Genomic DNA, 14,509 nt, shown 5'->3' on the forward strand with positions numbered 1-14,509 from the left:
GCAAATGCGGGTAGGAACTCATGCTTATAGCAAAGGCAGTGTATGAGGGTTTGAAGGAAGCTGTAAAGGTCAGCTAGCTTTGGCAAGAGGAAAGAATGCCTAGATAAAACTTCACTTCAATTGTCATTTCAGGATTAGAAGTTATACATCTGGAAAAGATGAAAGGAAATAAGCTATTGGGGGGCTGAGAATTGCTTTGAATAGGCGACTTGCACTGAATGAAAGGTTCACGTAAGGGTCAGTGTAAAATATAGCCATTATGAGGGATTTTTGGTTGTTTTAAACATTAAACTGGAGAACATTTTCTGTAGTTTAGAGGTCAAGCTGCCTACGAATATATTGTTTGAGAATGGTGTCGCGTGTGACAATAAGAGTCAACAAACTTGAAATCATGTTGTGTGATCCTTCCAGTTAGTCACTGGAAATGCTAATACCTTTTTGAAAGCTATGGGTGGAGATTGTAACACTGGTTTAAAGTTGAAATGTCCCAGGACAAAGTTGAAAAGTCACCAACAGTTTTCCCCAACTGTGTTAACCTTTTTAGAAATGATTCTATGCAACCGTTTCACACTGGGTACACAGGCATAGATGATGGAGGGTGTTGCCAGAAATTAAGGGCCACTAAGAGATCCCCGTCTCCCTCCTTAGGGAAGAGCCCCAGTTCAATGTGACAATTGGACATGACAGTGCCCAGTGGCAGGCTTCCCCTGGGATCAAGGAACCAGGCAGCACAAATCCTATACACTGAGGCCAGAGCTGTTCATTGCAGAGAGCTTCAGCAGCTGAGGCTGAGATCAGAGAGAGATCCAGGCTATAAGTGAGTGAGGGCAAAAGGTCGGGATTGTGAGGAAGGGAACCAGAGGCACGGGCAGAGCTGTATATTTGGCAGCAGCTGCTACCAAACAGGATGGAGTGAGGACCTGAAATGGGCATTAATTGCTCACTGCTGGGCCTCAGTTGATGGTGTGGTGTGCCTGGCTGTGCATCAGACTCAGTGCCCTGGAGGTAATTGAAGCAGGGGCAGGAGGCAGTGGAGGCTGCACCCTCCAGCCTAACTCAAATTCTCCCCAGCTCCCAGATTGTCTCGTGGGAGGACATTAAATTCCACCCATGGAGGTGGATTACTTATTGTACCCTTGCTAACTGGACACAGCAAACTGAGCTTTAAACATGGGCACTTCTTCCTCCTTCTGGAATCTGGACACAATCTGACGCTATGGGATGAGGAGATGGTAGAACTTCCGATTGCTTGCTCAGTGCACTGTGACCCAGGAGAATGGTAAGATGCTCGCTGACTGGAGGAATGTCAACTTTGTACAAGAACGTGCAGATCTGTAATAAGTAAACAGATTTCACCATTGCTTTCTATTGGCTGAATCTTGCATTTTTGGCTGAGCACAAGTTACATTGAATTTTTTGTAAGGGCTTTCACCAGTGGTCTCATGGGTTTTCTTGCCCTTTCTTACCGATGTGTCTCATGAAGTACCTACCCACCTATGGCATCCCCAACCTTCAGTTCCAGCCCCATCTTACCACATGCCATTCCCAGAATAACGTGCCACTGCTGGGATATCTCAGAATTTACCAGCTCCCCCTGTGCCTGTGCCATCTCTAAAAGCCTATCGTGCACCTGGACAGGTACTGCCAGTCTGGAGGTGCACTGAACAGTTTCTGACATTGGTTCCAGACGTGGGTAAAAAGAGGGAAAATTGGCATCCGACATTGCAAGCACGGAACTGACAGTTCCTACTGGAAGGAATGGTGCACAGGCAAGACTTCTGCTTCCCTTGGGATCAGCAGTAGAGGTCATGACAGTGGGGTGGACTCGATGGGCCGAATGGCATTACTTCCACTTCTATGTCTTATGGTCTTGCTTGGTCTGAGATTGCCTACCGTGTCAGCACAGTCTTAGCCATCAGTGACTTTCTCCACTTCACCAGCATTAGTGTTATGATTTTGTCTCCAATATGTCTCACTCACTCTATCTCTGTTACCTTACCAATCTCCTACCAAGGTGCATGCTCTTACAATTACAATTCTCACAATTGCCTGTAACATCTTCCCTCACTAGTTGTCACCTGCACCACTCCAACCCCCAACACCACTAACCTGCATACCCTGAGCACTGCCTATTTACTCACTCAGTACATTCCCCAAATGCACCAACTATGCTACCCACTTTCATCTCCAGTAATATCTGCCTGTCTCTGATGTTAGGAGGAAAGCAGCCCACAATAGGACAGAAAGGGTCACGATGGATGGTAGGTTTGCCAACATGCAGCTCATCACCTCTTATGTGGAGCGCGTCCTGACTCTGGCCAGGTCTGACTGACCTTGTCAAAATTTCTGAACCGGTTTCAGACGCTGCCTTTGAATTTCTGAGCCAGGGTCTCCTGAGCAAAGGCCATCTCCCCTGGCTTGTCTGAAGCTTACTGACAACTCTGACAAAGTTCCTGCTCATGTGGTCTGTGTTAAGATTAGATTACTTACAGTGTGGAAACAGGCCCTTCGGCCCAACAAGTCCACACCGACCCACCGAAGCGCAACCCACCCATACCCCTACATTTACCCCTTACCTAACACTACGGGCAATTTAGCATGGCCAATTCACCTGACCCGCACATCTTTGGACTGTGGGAGGAAACCGGAGCACCCGGAGGAAACCCACGCAGACACGGGGAGAACGTGCAAACTCCACACAGTCAGTCGCCTGAGGTGGGAATTGAACCCAGGTCCCTGGCGCTGTGAGGCAGCAGTGCTAACCACTGTACCACCGTGCCGCCACTAGAAAATGACATGGCAAGACAGAAGTAATCAAGGGGAGACAAAGGTCTAGTGATATTGTTGCTGGATTGTTAATCCAGAGACCCAGGTAATGTTCTGAGGACCCAGGTTTGAATCCCACCAAAGCAGATGATGGAACTTGAAATCAGTTAAAATGTGGAATTTGGAGTCTAATGATGACTAAGAATCCATTGATTGTCAGAAAAACCCATCGGGTTCACTAATGTCCTTTAGGGAAGGAAATCTGCCATCCTTACCTGATCTGGCCTACATGTGACTCCAGACTCACAGCAATGTGGTTGACTCTTAATAGCTCTCTGGGCAATTAGGGATGGGCAATAAATGCTGGTCTGTTAATGAATAAAATAAGAATGAACCTGGTATCTCTGCCTCAGGCAGTACAGTGCACAATGGTAAGGCTATGCAAGGCAGTTTGTGGAATCAGGTGGGCTCAGAGTAAGTGAGCACTAGGACAGAGCGCAAGCAACCCACAGATGCAGCCTAGTCCAGTCCATAAGCTGTGTGTGTGTCTCTTTGTGAACAGTGTCCTTGCAGCATTATATTGATAGTTGCCAATGCAACCAAGGTGCATTACTAAAGTACAGAAGGGTCCTGTAAGTGGATCAGAGTTATGGCAGGGGGTTCTTCGAGGCTGACACATCTCAAATGCCATTTTTGGTGGATGTAGGATACATGTGGACAGTGCCTGTGGAGTATACCCTGAGATGTTTGTGTTAGGTGTTCAACATGGAGATCTTTCTGACTCCACTGGTGAGCTGAGGTCACCAGGTACTGAATGTGATCTCATGTCGAGGCTTCTCAATGTCTAGCTTGTTTAGCGAGTTTGGTAAAATAGAAAACTGGATATTAGTGAGATGAATTGGGTCATGAACAAGGCATTTAACAAGCAATAATCCCATTGAATTAGCTGCTTAGTGGGAAACCTGCTATGCCACTTGTCAAAAACATAAAAGATCGTGCAAGATGCTATCGTCTATGAGGCAGGCCTCTCTAGAAACCTCATGCAAATCTCACCATAACTCATATCACTCAGGGCCCCCGTACAATTCCATTCAGTGTAGCTGTCTTGTCTGATTGGGAATCTTTTCCAAGCATATCTGGTGATTGGCAACTCTGCATCAGAGAGACTCAAAGCCCAAACTGGTATATTTCTTTGAGAGAAAAATGGCATAATTTTTCAGTCCACAGACATGAAAATCATGCCTTTTGTCAATTGGTCTGGTGTAACACACTACTGCCCTTGATTGACTACTGGAGTTGGGAGGTCATGTTGCGGCTGTACAGGACATTGGTTAGGCTACTATTGGAATATTGCATGCAAGTTTGGTCTCTTTCCTATCAGAAGGATGTTGTGAAACTTGAAAGGGTTCATAAAAGATTTACAAGGATGTTGCCAGGGTTGGAGGATTTGAGCTACAGGGAGAGGTAGAATAGGCTTGGGCTGTTTTCTCTGGAGCGTCAGAGGCTGAAGGGTGACCTTATAGAGGCTCATAAAATCATGAGGTGCATGGATAGGATAAATAGACAGTCCAGAACTAGACAGCATAGGTTTAGGTTGAGAGGGGAAAGATATAAAAGAGACCTAAGGGGCAACTTTTTCACTCAGAAGGTGATACGTGTATGGAATGAGCTGCCAGAGGAAGTGGTGGAGGCTGGTACAATTACAGCATTTAAGAGGCATTTGGATTGGTATATGAATAGGAAGGGTTTGGAGGGATATGGGCCAGGTGCTGGCAGGTGGGACTAGATTGGGTTGGGATATCTGGTCAGCATGGACAAGTTGGACCGAAGGGTCTGTTTCCATGCTGTACATCTCTATAACTATGACCAATTTTACCACTCTGACTCTTTGACAATTTGGATCCCTGTTGCAGGGCATCAGCCATTAGCCATGATGCCACCCCTTTAATATTCAACCAACTTGCAGTGACATATTTATCTTTTGCTAGCATTAGCAACTGTTATGTTATTGCCATCTAACAAATAATTTGAATAAGTATTTTACTAATTAAAATGGGACATAAAGGTGACACATTCAGTCATCTGTTTCTAGAATTTTGGGGCTGAGAGAGGATCTTTTCCAAATCCAAGCATCCCTAACATTCTTCTGCGTGCTGAGGTCTCCTTCCATAAATTATTTGCAACTTTCTGCTTGAAAGCGTTTAAAATCTGACCAAGCAACACTTTCTTCAAATTCGCATAAACTTATTCTTTGCCAGCCAAAAACCATGTGTTGAGCTTTAGTCAGAGGGATTGAATCTGTGAGTTTAAAAGTAACTTTGAGGATCCAGCCATCTAGTTCAAAAACTGATCCCACAAAATCAGACACAGGAAGTGAATAGATCAAAACCAACAAAGGCTCAGAGCTGGAGAGATGAACAAAGGCTCAAACAACAGCTGACAGGCTGGTGGCTTGTCACTGTAATGGAGCCAAACTGTGGTGAGGTTGTGAACATGGATTACTTAAGAAACAGAGAACGAAAGCAAAAATATATTGTAGAACATGGAACATAGAAAAGTACAGCACAGAACAGGCCCTTTGGCCCATAATGTTGTGCCGAGATTTCATCCTAATGTCGAATATAGTAACTTAACCCATGCACCCCTCAACTCACTGCTGTCCATGTGCATGTCCAGCAGTTGTTTAAATCTCCCTAATGACTCTGCTTCCACCACCACCGCTGGCAATGCATTCCACACATTCACAACTCTCTGCATAAAAAAACTACCTCTGACATCTCCTTTATACCTTCCTCCTAATATCTTCAAACTGTGACTCCATGTTACCAGTCAATCCCGCCCTGGGAAAAAGGCTCTGGCTATTGACTATATCTATTCCTCTCATTATCTTGTACACCTCGATCAGGTCACCTCTCTTCCTCCTTCTCTCCAGAGAGAAAAGTTCAAGCTCATTCAACCTTTTTTCATAAGGCAAGCCCTCCATTCCAGGCAGCATCCTGATAAACCTTCTTTGCACCCTCTCCAAAGCCTCTGTATCTTTTCTATTATGTGCAACCTAATCCCACAACAGCTTTGAGGTATATTCCTGCATAATTGTTTTTACTTCATGCTGGTTGAGGGATAAATATTGGTCAGCTGGAAGTTGCCAGAGCTTTTGCATTCTTTGACATAGTGCCATTAAGTTCATGATCGAAATGGTGCCTGGTTTTAATACCCCATCCAAAAGATTTGATTGTATTAGAGGTGCACTGTTAAGTGACTTTTTAATTTTATTATTTATTAACCTTTCATATTTTAGACTGCAACAACCACCGGCATTAAAATATAGCTCTGCAGCAAACTATTTCCATTGCTAGTCGAAGACAAAGTCAGCGGATTAAGTTTCAGGAATGCGATTGAATCCACAAGTTGTAACACGCTAAGCTCCATCGTGAACCAGAGAGGGGGTTGGTTAACATGGCAGACTTATAAACTATACTGAGAAACGCTGCAATGCAGAAACGCACTCTCAATAATGTTCCCTGAAATGCAGCAAACTAGTACAGAAAAATAGGTGTCATTGCACCACTGTACTTTAGGCTGTCATTCTGTTGTTATAAACTGACATGGTGCGATCAATTTGCACAGTAAAGGTTGTAAAATATACATGAGTCACAGTGGCTTTCGATTTTGTGCCACAACTGCATGCTATCAAATTATATTAAAACTCTAACAGTTGGGGAAGGTTCTGGGTTAATGCAGTCAATTCTTCTGAATGGCTTGCAGAACTCGTCTTATGAACCGTAGAATTGCTAGTCTCCGGGTTTCGACCTTCTCGCTCATGAATTACCACAGAACAGATCAAAGGGACTGTGACAAATGTGAAGTCTTATCCATAACCTTCACTTACTTGAGGAAATCTGAAGTACAAATCGGCCTGATATTCTGTTTCGTTGTTCCTTTCACTTTGCCCATTCAAGTACCTGACATCTGTGGAACTACCTGTCAGCTCACCTCTAAAATATGAAGCGTCTCACGAGGAAGTTAATTACTACCTGCAAAGGTTGAAATTTGACACACCCACCACCAGCTGCCCTGCGCATTTTGGAAGTGTTGACTTTTGTTATTATAAGCAGCTAGTACAAACCCATCCGTTCTGGCATATAATCAGAGAGAGTACTGTCTGAGAAACTTTCTGATTTTAAAGAAAAGTTTTGTTTCTCTGGGAGAACTTCCTGCAGCAGATTAGCTCCTGCACCAAGGTTTGTTGAGATGTCATGGCTAGAAAACGTGACTGTAGGGATTAAATATAATGTGTTCATATAATAATAAATAATAGAAATAAATGATGAGATTAAATATAATATCATCAATGCAGAATGAAATTTGGATTGTCAACTAAAATAAAGACAGGGTTACATTTATAAATTGTCTTTCATTGCAACAGGGAATCCAAAAGTGCTTTACATTCAATTAAATGCACCCGCTATGCCAACAGTCTTGTAATGACAACGAATAGGAGAACACTGTAAAGTCTTACAAACAACGGTGTGATAATGGCACCATGGGTGGAGCGGCTCCACCACAAGGGAGGAAGAACGGCATCAGGGCTAAACTGATAGGGGATTCAATTGTAAGGGGGAACAGGCAGGCCACTTGTGTGGCTGCAGCACACTGTTGTGTAAAGCAGACCACAGGCATTCTCAATACCCAAGCAGATACGTACTGAAGGCTGCCACAGATCTGTCCAGGCAACTGCCCAGCATCTTCCACAGTTCAATGGTTTGTTATATGAAGACCTTTGTGCTGGTGTGGCTCCAATGTTACTTCTTCTCCGAGTGAGTGGTAGGGCTCTATTCACAGGTGTCATTGGCTACCTCCTCAGCGGATAAAATAGCAAAATATTGCAGGTGCTGGAAGTCTGAAATAAAAATAGATCATGCTGGAGATACTCAGAAGATCAGACAGCATCTGTAGAGAAAAGTGCAAGGTACTCTAGTGAGTCGGCCAACATAGTCTGTCTCAAACACTGCAGGCAAGGATGTACTGGGGCATGGTACATTGGTGTGACCAAGCAGATGCTACGACAACAAATGAATGGACACCGCACAACAATTGCCAGACAGGGATGTTCCTTTCCAGTCAAGGAACACTTCAGTGGTCAGAGACATTCGGCCTTGGGTCTTCAGGTGATCGTCCTCCAAGGTGGACTTTGGGATAGGCAACAACACAGAGCCACTGAGCAGGGACTGAAAGTCAAGTTTGATACCCATAAGGATGGCCTCATCCAGGATCTTGGGTTCATGTCACACCACAGGTGACCCCACTACACACACACACACACACACACACACACACACACACACTTTCACTCTCCCTCACATGCACTCACACACACAAGGCTACGGGGTGAATTTGCATTTGCAGATACATTCTATTTTGTTCAAAAAGCACACAATCTGTAGGCCATCAGTCCATGTTACATTTTAGAGATTCCTATTTTGGAAATGGAACCAGTCTGACTCAAGGTTGGAATACAGACAGACTCTAACCTCACAGCTTTAATGCATTGTCTGAGTTGAGATGTGACTTTTTTAATAAAATCTTAAATTATCTCGGGAATGTGTCTTGAAAGAAGTTCTGGGATTTACATATTAATGAATTAAAACCTGCAACCTATTCAAAGTGATTAAAGACTTAACAGCAATCTAAGTTTGTTCAATACATCACATCAGTTGTATAATACTTTAATCTTTTACTATAAATTCTGTGTCCTAAGATCCTGCCCTGCTCGCTACCTGATGAAGGAGCAGTGCTCTGAAAGCTTGTACTTCCAAATAAACCTGTTGGACTATAACCTGGTGTTGTGTGATTTTTAACTTTGTCCACTCCAGTCTAACACCGGCACCTCCACATCACATAGAGTTAACTATGGAAACAGCAGTGCATGTTGGAGTCATAGAGTTGCCCAGCTGGAAACAGACCCTTCGGTCCAACTTATCCATGCTGACCAGATATCTTATATTCATCTAGTCTCTTTTCCTATCATTTAGCCCATATCCCTCTAAACTCTTCCTTTTCATGTAACCATCCAAATACTTTCTAAATGTTATAATTGTACCAGCTTCCATCACTTCCTCTGACAGTTCATTCCATTCAACCACTACCCTCTGCTTGAAAAAGTTGCCCCTTTGGTCTCTTTTAAATCTTTCTCCTCTCACCTTAAACCTATGCCCACTTGTTTTGGACTCTGCTACCCTGGGGCAAAGACCTTGTCTATTTACACTATTCATGCAGCTCATGATTTTATATACTTCTATAAGGTCACCCCCTCATCCTCCAATGCTGTAGGGAAAACAGCCCCAGCCTATTCAGCATCTCCATATAGTTCATACTGTCCAATCCTGGCAATGATTGGTGGAACTGGTCCTCACTCTCAATAATTGCTCCGTTGAATCTTCCCACTTCCTCCAGACAAAAGGGGTAACCATGGGCAACCGCATGGGTACAAGCTATGTCTGTCTTTTTGTCAGACAAGTGGAACAGTCCATCTTCCACAGTTACACCGGCACCATTCCCCACCTTTTCCTCCGCTACATTGATGGCGTCACCTCGTGCTCCCACGGGGAGGTTGAAAAGTTCATCAGCTTCATGAACACTTTCCATCCTGACCTCAAGTTTATCTGGACCATCTCAGACACTCCCTCCCCTTCCTGGACCTTCCATCTCTAGCGACTGACTCAACACAGCCATATACTTCAAACGCACTGACTCCCTCAGTTATCTGGACTACATCTCCTCCCACCCACCCCCGTAATAGCTCCATCTCTTATTCCCAATTCCTCTGCCTTCACCATATCTGCTCCCAGGAGGAGCAATTCCACTCCGGGACATCCCAAATGGCATTCTATTTGAAGGACTGCAGTTTCCCCTCCCACGTGATCAACAATGCCCTCCAGCACATTTCCTCCACTTCCCCTACCTCCGCCCTTGAACCCCACCCCTCCAACCACAACAAGGATAGAAACGGTGGGTGGCGGCACGGTGGCACAGTGGTTAGCACTGCTGCCTCACAGCGCCTGAGACCCGGGTTCAATTCCCGCCTCAGGCGACTGACTGTGTGGAGTTTGCACGTTCTCCCCGTGTCTGTGTGGGTTTCCTCCGGGTGCTCTGGTTTCCTCCCACAGTCCAAAGATGTGCAGGTTAGGTGAATTGGCCATTGTGTTAGGTAAGGGGCAAATGTAGGGGTATGGGTGGGTTGCGCTTCGGCGGGTCGGTGTGGACTTGTTGGGCCGAAGGGCCTGTTTCCACACTGTAAGTGATCTAATCTAATCTAAACCCCCCTTGTCCTCCACCTTCTACCCCACTCATCTCAGGATACAGCGCATTATACTCCACCATTTCCACCAGCTAAGATCAGACCCCATTACCAGGGATATATTTCCCTCCCCACCCCTATCAGCAGTCTGCAGAGACCATTCCCTCCACCTCTCCCTCGTTAGGTCCATTCCCCCTGTCAACCCACCCTCCACTCCCGACACCTTCCCCTGCCACTGCAAGTAGTGTAAAACCTGTGCCCACACCTCCCCCCTCACCTCCATCCAAGGCCCCAAAAGATCCTTCCGCATTCGGCAGAGATTTTCCTGCACATCCAAACACCTCATCTACTGTGTCCGTTGCTCCTGATGTGGTCTCCTCTACATTGGGGAATCAGGACACCAATTCGTGGAACATTTCCGGGAACATCTCTGGGACACACGCACCAAACAACCCCATTGCCATGTGGCCGACCATTTCAACTCCCCTTCCCACTCTGCCAAAGACCTTCAAGTCCTGGGCCTCCTCCAATATCAAATCCATGCCACCTGATGCCTGAAGGAAGAATGTTCCATCTTCTGCCTTGAGACCCTCCAACCACATGACATCAACGTCAATTTCACCAGTTTCCTCATCTCCCCTCCCCCATTTCATCCCAGATCCAACCCTCCAACTTGGCACCACTCTCTTGACCTGTCCTATCAGCCCGTCATCCTTCCTATCTATCTGGTCCGACATATCACCATCATCCCCTACTGTATCTACCAATTACATTCCCAGCTACTTTCCCCCCAGCCCCACCTTCATCCTCCTATTTATCTCTCAGCCCCCTTCCCACCCGCCCCCATGAAAGGCTCATGCCTGAAATGTCAATTCTCCTGCTCCTCGGATGCTGTCTGACCTGCTGTGCTTTTCCAGTGCCATACTTTTTGACTCTGATCTCTAGCATCCGCAATCCTCACTTTCTCCTAATCCTGGCAACATCCTTGTAAATCTTTTCTAAATCCTATCAAATTTCGCAACATCCTTCCTTACAGCCGGGATACCAGAACAGGCCTGGCCAATGTCCTGTATAGCCACAACATGACCTCCCAACTCGTATGGGTATGATATGACTCTGTGGAAGTCCTGACCTGTGTACATGTGCGAAACTGACTGAGAAAGTTTAAATTTCTAATGAGTTCAACTATATTTCTTGGTTCCCTCTGTGGATGTCTCTGATATGAACTTTAGTGTCAAAGATTTGCGTTTAACGTTCTTCAGAAACTGCCGAAGTTTTGGTGGCATTATCGATTGGCGGGTTCGAGCCTACCCAGGGACACTCATGCATATTAATTTTATGCCAGCAGGGTGATAGTGGTATAGTGACGAGCATAGTTGCCTTCCAAGCAGTTGACCCGGGTTCAATTCCCAGCCATCGCAGTATTGTGGTTTGTACGCAGCCTCTTAAAGGTAAGGCACTGGGGTAAATCTAGGAAATAAATCTTTCTTGTTAATTTTGGGTAATCCAAGATGGAGGACTGGAAAAAATTCTGGCTGTAAGAGCTGCTCCTTTTTTTGAGGTATTTTAGGTGTAGGAGGTGATTTCCTCAAATTCCGGGAGCAGCAATTACTGTTTTATATGCTGTTGCATTGTTTTGGAACTTTGGAAATCAAAAGTCAAAACAACAGCAGTTTTAAAAGAGAGAAGAACAGACAAAGGAAGCACATGGTGAGGACAGTGCAGGAGAGAGAGAGAGAGAGAGAGAGAGAGAGAACCTGCACAGTACTGCCTTTGCTGTTTTTGAATTCATGTGCCGCTGGACATCGGAGTGCATCTGGGAAAATTAACAAACAGTGAATTTCACGCAGAGAGTGGTACGTGTATGGAATGAGCTGCCAGAGGATGTGGTGGAGGCTGGTACAATTGCAACATTTAAGAGGCATTTGGATGGGTATATGAATAGGAAGGGTTTGGAGGGATATGGGCCGGGTGCTGGCAGGTGGGACTAGATTGGGTTGGGATATCTGGTTGGCATGGACAGGTTGGACCAAAGGGTCTGTTTCCATGCTGTACATCTCTATGACTCTAAAGGTGGTGGAAATTTTCCCAAGGATTTTCCCACCAATTATCTTAGACAGAGGACAGTGATTAACAGCAAGGATCTGTTTTGGAAAACCATGAAGAAATACCCTTCCATCCCAGCAATGCTCATCCTCCTCTCTTACACTCCTAAAAATGTTCCCCATACCACATTTATTTTCAGACATAGTTTAACTTGACAATGTTCTATCCTCTGCCCCACAGTCTACCTAACAATAAACAGACAGTGCTGGAGAAACTCAGCAGGTCTGGCACAGCTGTGCAAAAATGAAGTTAACATTTAGCATCTGATCAACTCTTCTTTCGAATTGAAGTTGATTCATTGGAGTAAGTTTCCTGATATACTCATGTTTTTCAGGATTGTATCCCACATTTATTCCAAAGCTAATGTGCTCACTCACATTAGAATTAACTGTACAGTGTGAGGGAAATTGGTAGGACAGCAGAAAACCATTGTGGTTAACTTACATGTGACATAGTCAATGAGATAAACTTTTATTTTTAAACACTCCTTTACAGAATTTTACTTCAAGTAACTAAGACATTCCTGCTCATAGAGTACGAGACCTGGCGTGTATGGGAATGCATATTTCCTCACCATTATCATATTTGACAGATTGCTGATGCAGGATCATACATGCTGAAAATAAACATGTCAATGGGCTGTGATTTTCCAACCCCTCAGAAGTAAGGATGGGGAGGGCCCAAAACCTTGAACAGAGTGACATTGTCCTTCACCTCTGATGCTAGCACACCAGATTGCAAGTAAAATGTGAACAGTGCGTGCTTTTGGAAGAACAAAAATCTGAGAGCTAGTTTAGGTCCTTCAGGACCCAGGAAGACTTGCTTCCAACGCGGCTTGAAGTGTTGTGAGAAGGCTGATAAGTCCACCGCCTGATTTGTAGACTCCACTACATAGGGGCCAGTTGTACTCATGGGGTGGGGTAGATGAGTTATTTAGAAAGTTTACACATTCATTCTATTCTTCAAGTTTTTAAGTACTTCTAAGTTCTGAACTGTCCTCAAATTTTGAAGATGTGCCCTGTAAACCCAAGTCCAGCTCACAAATGCATTTTTTAAAAAAAAATGCAGTAGTCTTCATGTCGATTCCTGCAGGACCTCAGTCAGAAAAGCAACTGCTCATCACTGCCCCATTTCGTGCCATTCTGAACCACGCTGCCTGACAATGTTCCTAATATTCTAGGAGTTGGGCCTCCTCCACTGCCAAATCCAAGCCACCTGACTCCTGGAGGAAGAACACCTCATCTTCTGTTGGGACCCTCCAACTACATGGCATCAACATCGATTTGACCAGTTTCCTCATTTCCTCTTCCCCCCCACCCCTCCACCACCTCATCCCAGCTCCAACCCTCCAACTTGGTGCCACTCTCTTGAACTGTCCCACCTGTCCACATTCCTTCTCACCCATCCTCTCCACCTGACCTGCTAAGCTATCACCATTACCCCCCACCTGCATCTACCTCTTGCCTTTCCAGCTACCTTCCCCCCAGCCCCAACACCCCCTCCATTTATCTATCAGACCCCTCACCCCCAGTCCCCCTCACCTTCCTGATGAAGGACTCACACCTGAAACATTGATTCTCCTGCTCCTCAGATGCTGCCTGACCTGCTGTTCTTTTCCAATGTCACACGTTTTGACTCTGATCTCCAATATCTGCAGTCCTCATTTTTTCTTTTCAACTAATAAGCCTGTTACAGGGTACTTTTCCAAACACCTCCTGGAAATCCATGTACATTACATCAACTGCATACCTCAGCAGTAGAGTTAGTTCAACACAAACTCCCTTTAACAAATCCATGCTGGATTTCCCAACATACTCCACATGTCTATTTGTCTACTAATTTATCACATATTACCAAATCTAAAATCTTTCCCATCTCTGAAGTTAAACTGAGTGGCTGTTAGTTCCTGGGTTTTATACTTCCATTCTTCTTTAACAATATTTACAACTTTAACAAAGTTAATACAGAGGGTTTTTATCTTTGAAGAATACAAAAAGTAAATGCAGGAAATACAATCAATTTCAGAAAGTATTTAGTCCCACCGAATGCCAGTCAGGGACCATTTCATCAAACAACTCTAGCACTTCCCTCCATTCTCTCTCGTCCAAGAGTTAAACATCCACCAAGACGCCCCTCTGCCCTCACCCTGAACTTCTATCTTGAGGTTCCTTGTCTCCCCTCATGCCCTCTCTGAGATCATGGTCTGTGAGTTCCATGTCCTGTACTCTTGACCCTATTCCCACTAAACTGCTGATCACCCACATTCCTTCCTAGCTTCCATGTTAGTCAACATTGTCCCTGGTCTCTACTCCAGGCTTTATCCATTTCCTCTGCAAATCT

The 14,509-nt window shown here is 44.9% G+C and overlaps 1 protein-coding gene across 1 annotated transcript in view; it reads right to left on the reverse strand.

Annotated features, from left to right (window-relative positions):
- Positions 1-6,782, reverse strand: part of rassf6 (Ras association domain family member 6) — a 73,757-nt gene extending 66,975 nt beyond the window's left edge. Inside the window, exon 1 of the mRNA XM_060840844.1 lies at positions 6,656-6,782. The gene's annotated coding sequence lies outside the window, so the exon portion shown is untranslated. The remainder of the gene's footprint in view (positions 1-6,655) is intronic.
- Positions 6,783-14,509: the final 7,727 nt, after the last annotated feature.

The sequence above is a fragment of the Hemiscyllium ocellatum genome, chromosome 2, assembly GCF_020745735.1.
Source record: "Hemiscyllium ocellatum isolate sHemOce1 chromosome 2, sHemOce1.pat.X.cur, whole genome shotgun sequence".
NCBI classification, from domain to species: Eukaryota; Metazoa; Chordata; class Chondrichthyes; order Orectolobiformes; family Hemiscylliidae; genus Hemiscyllium; species Hemiscyllium ocellatum.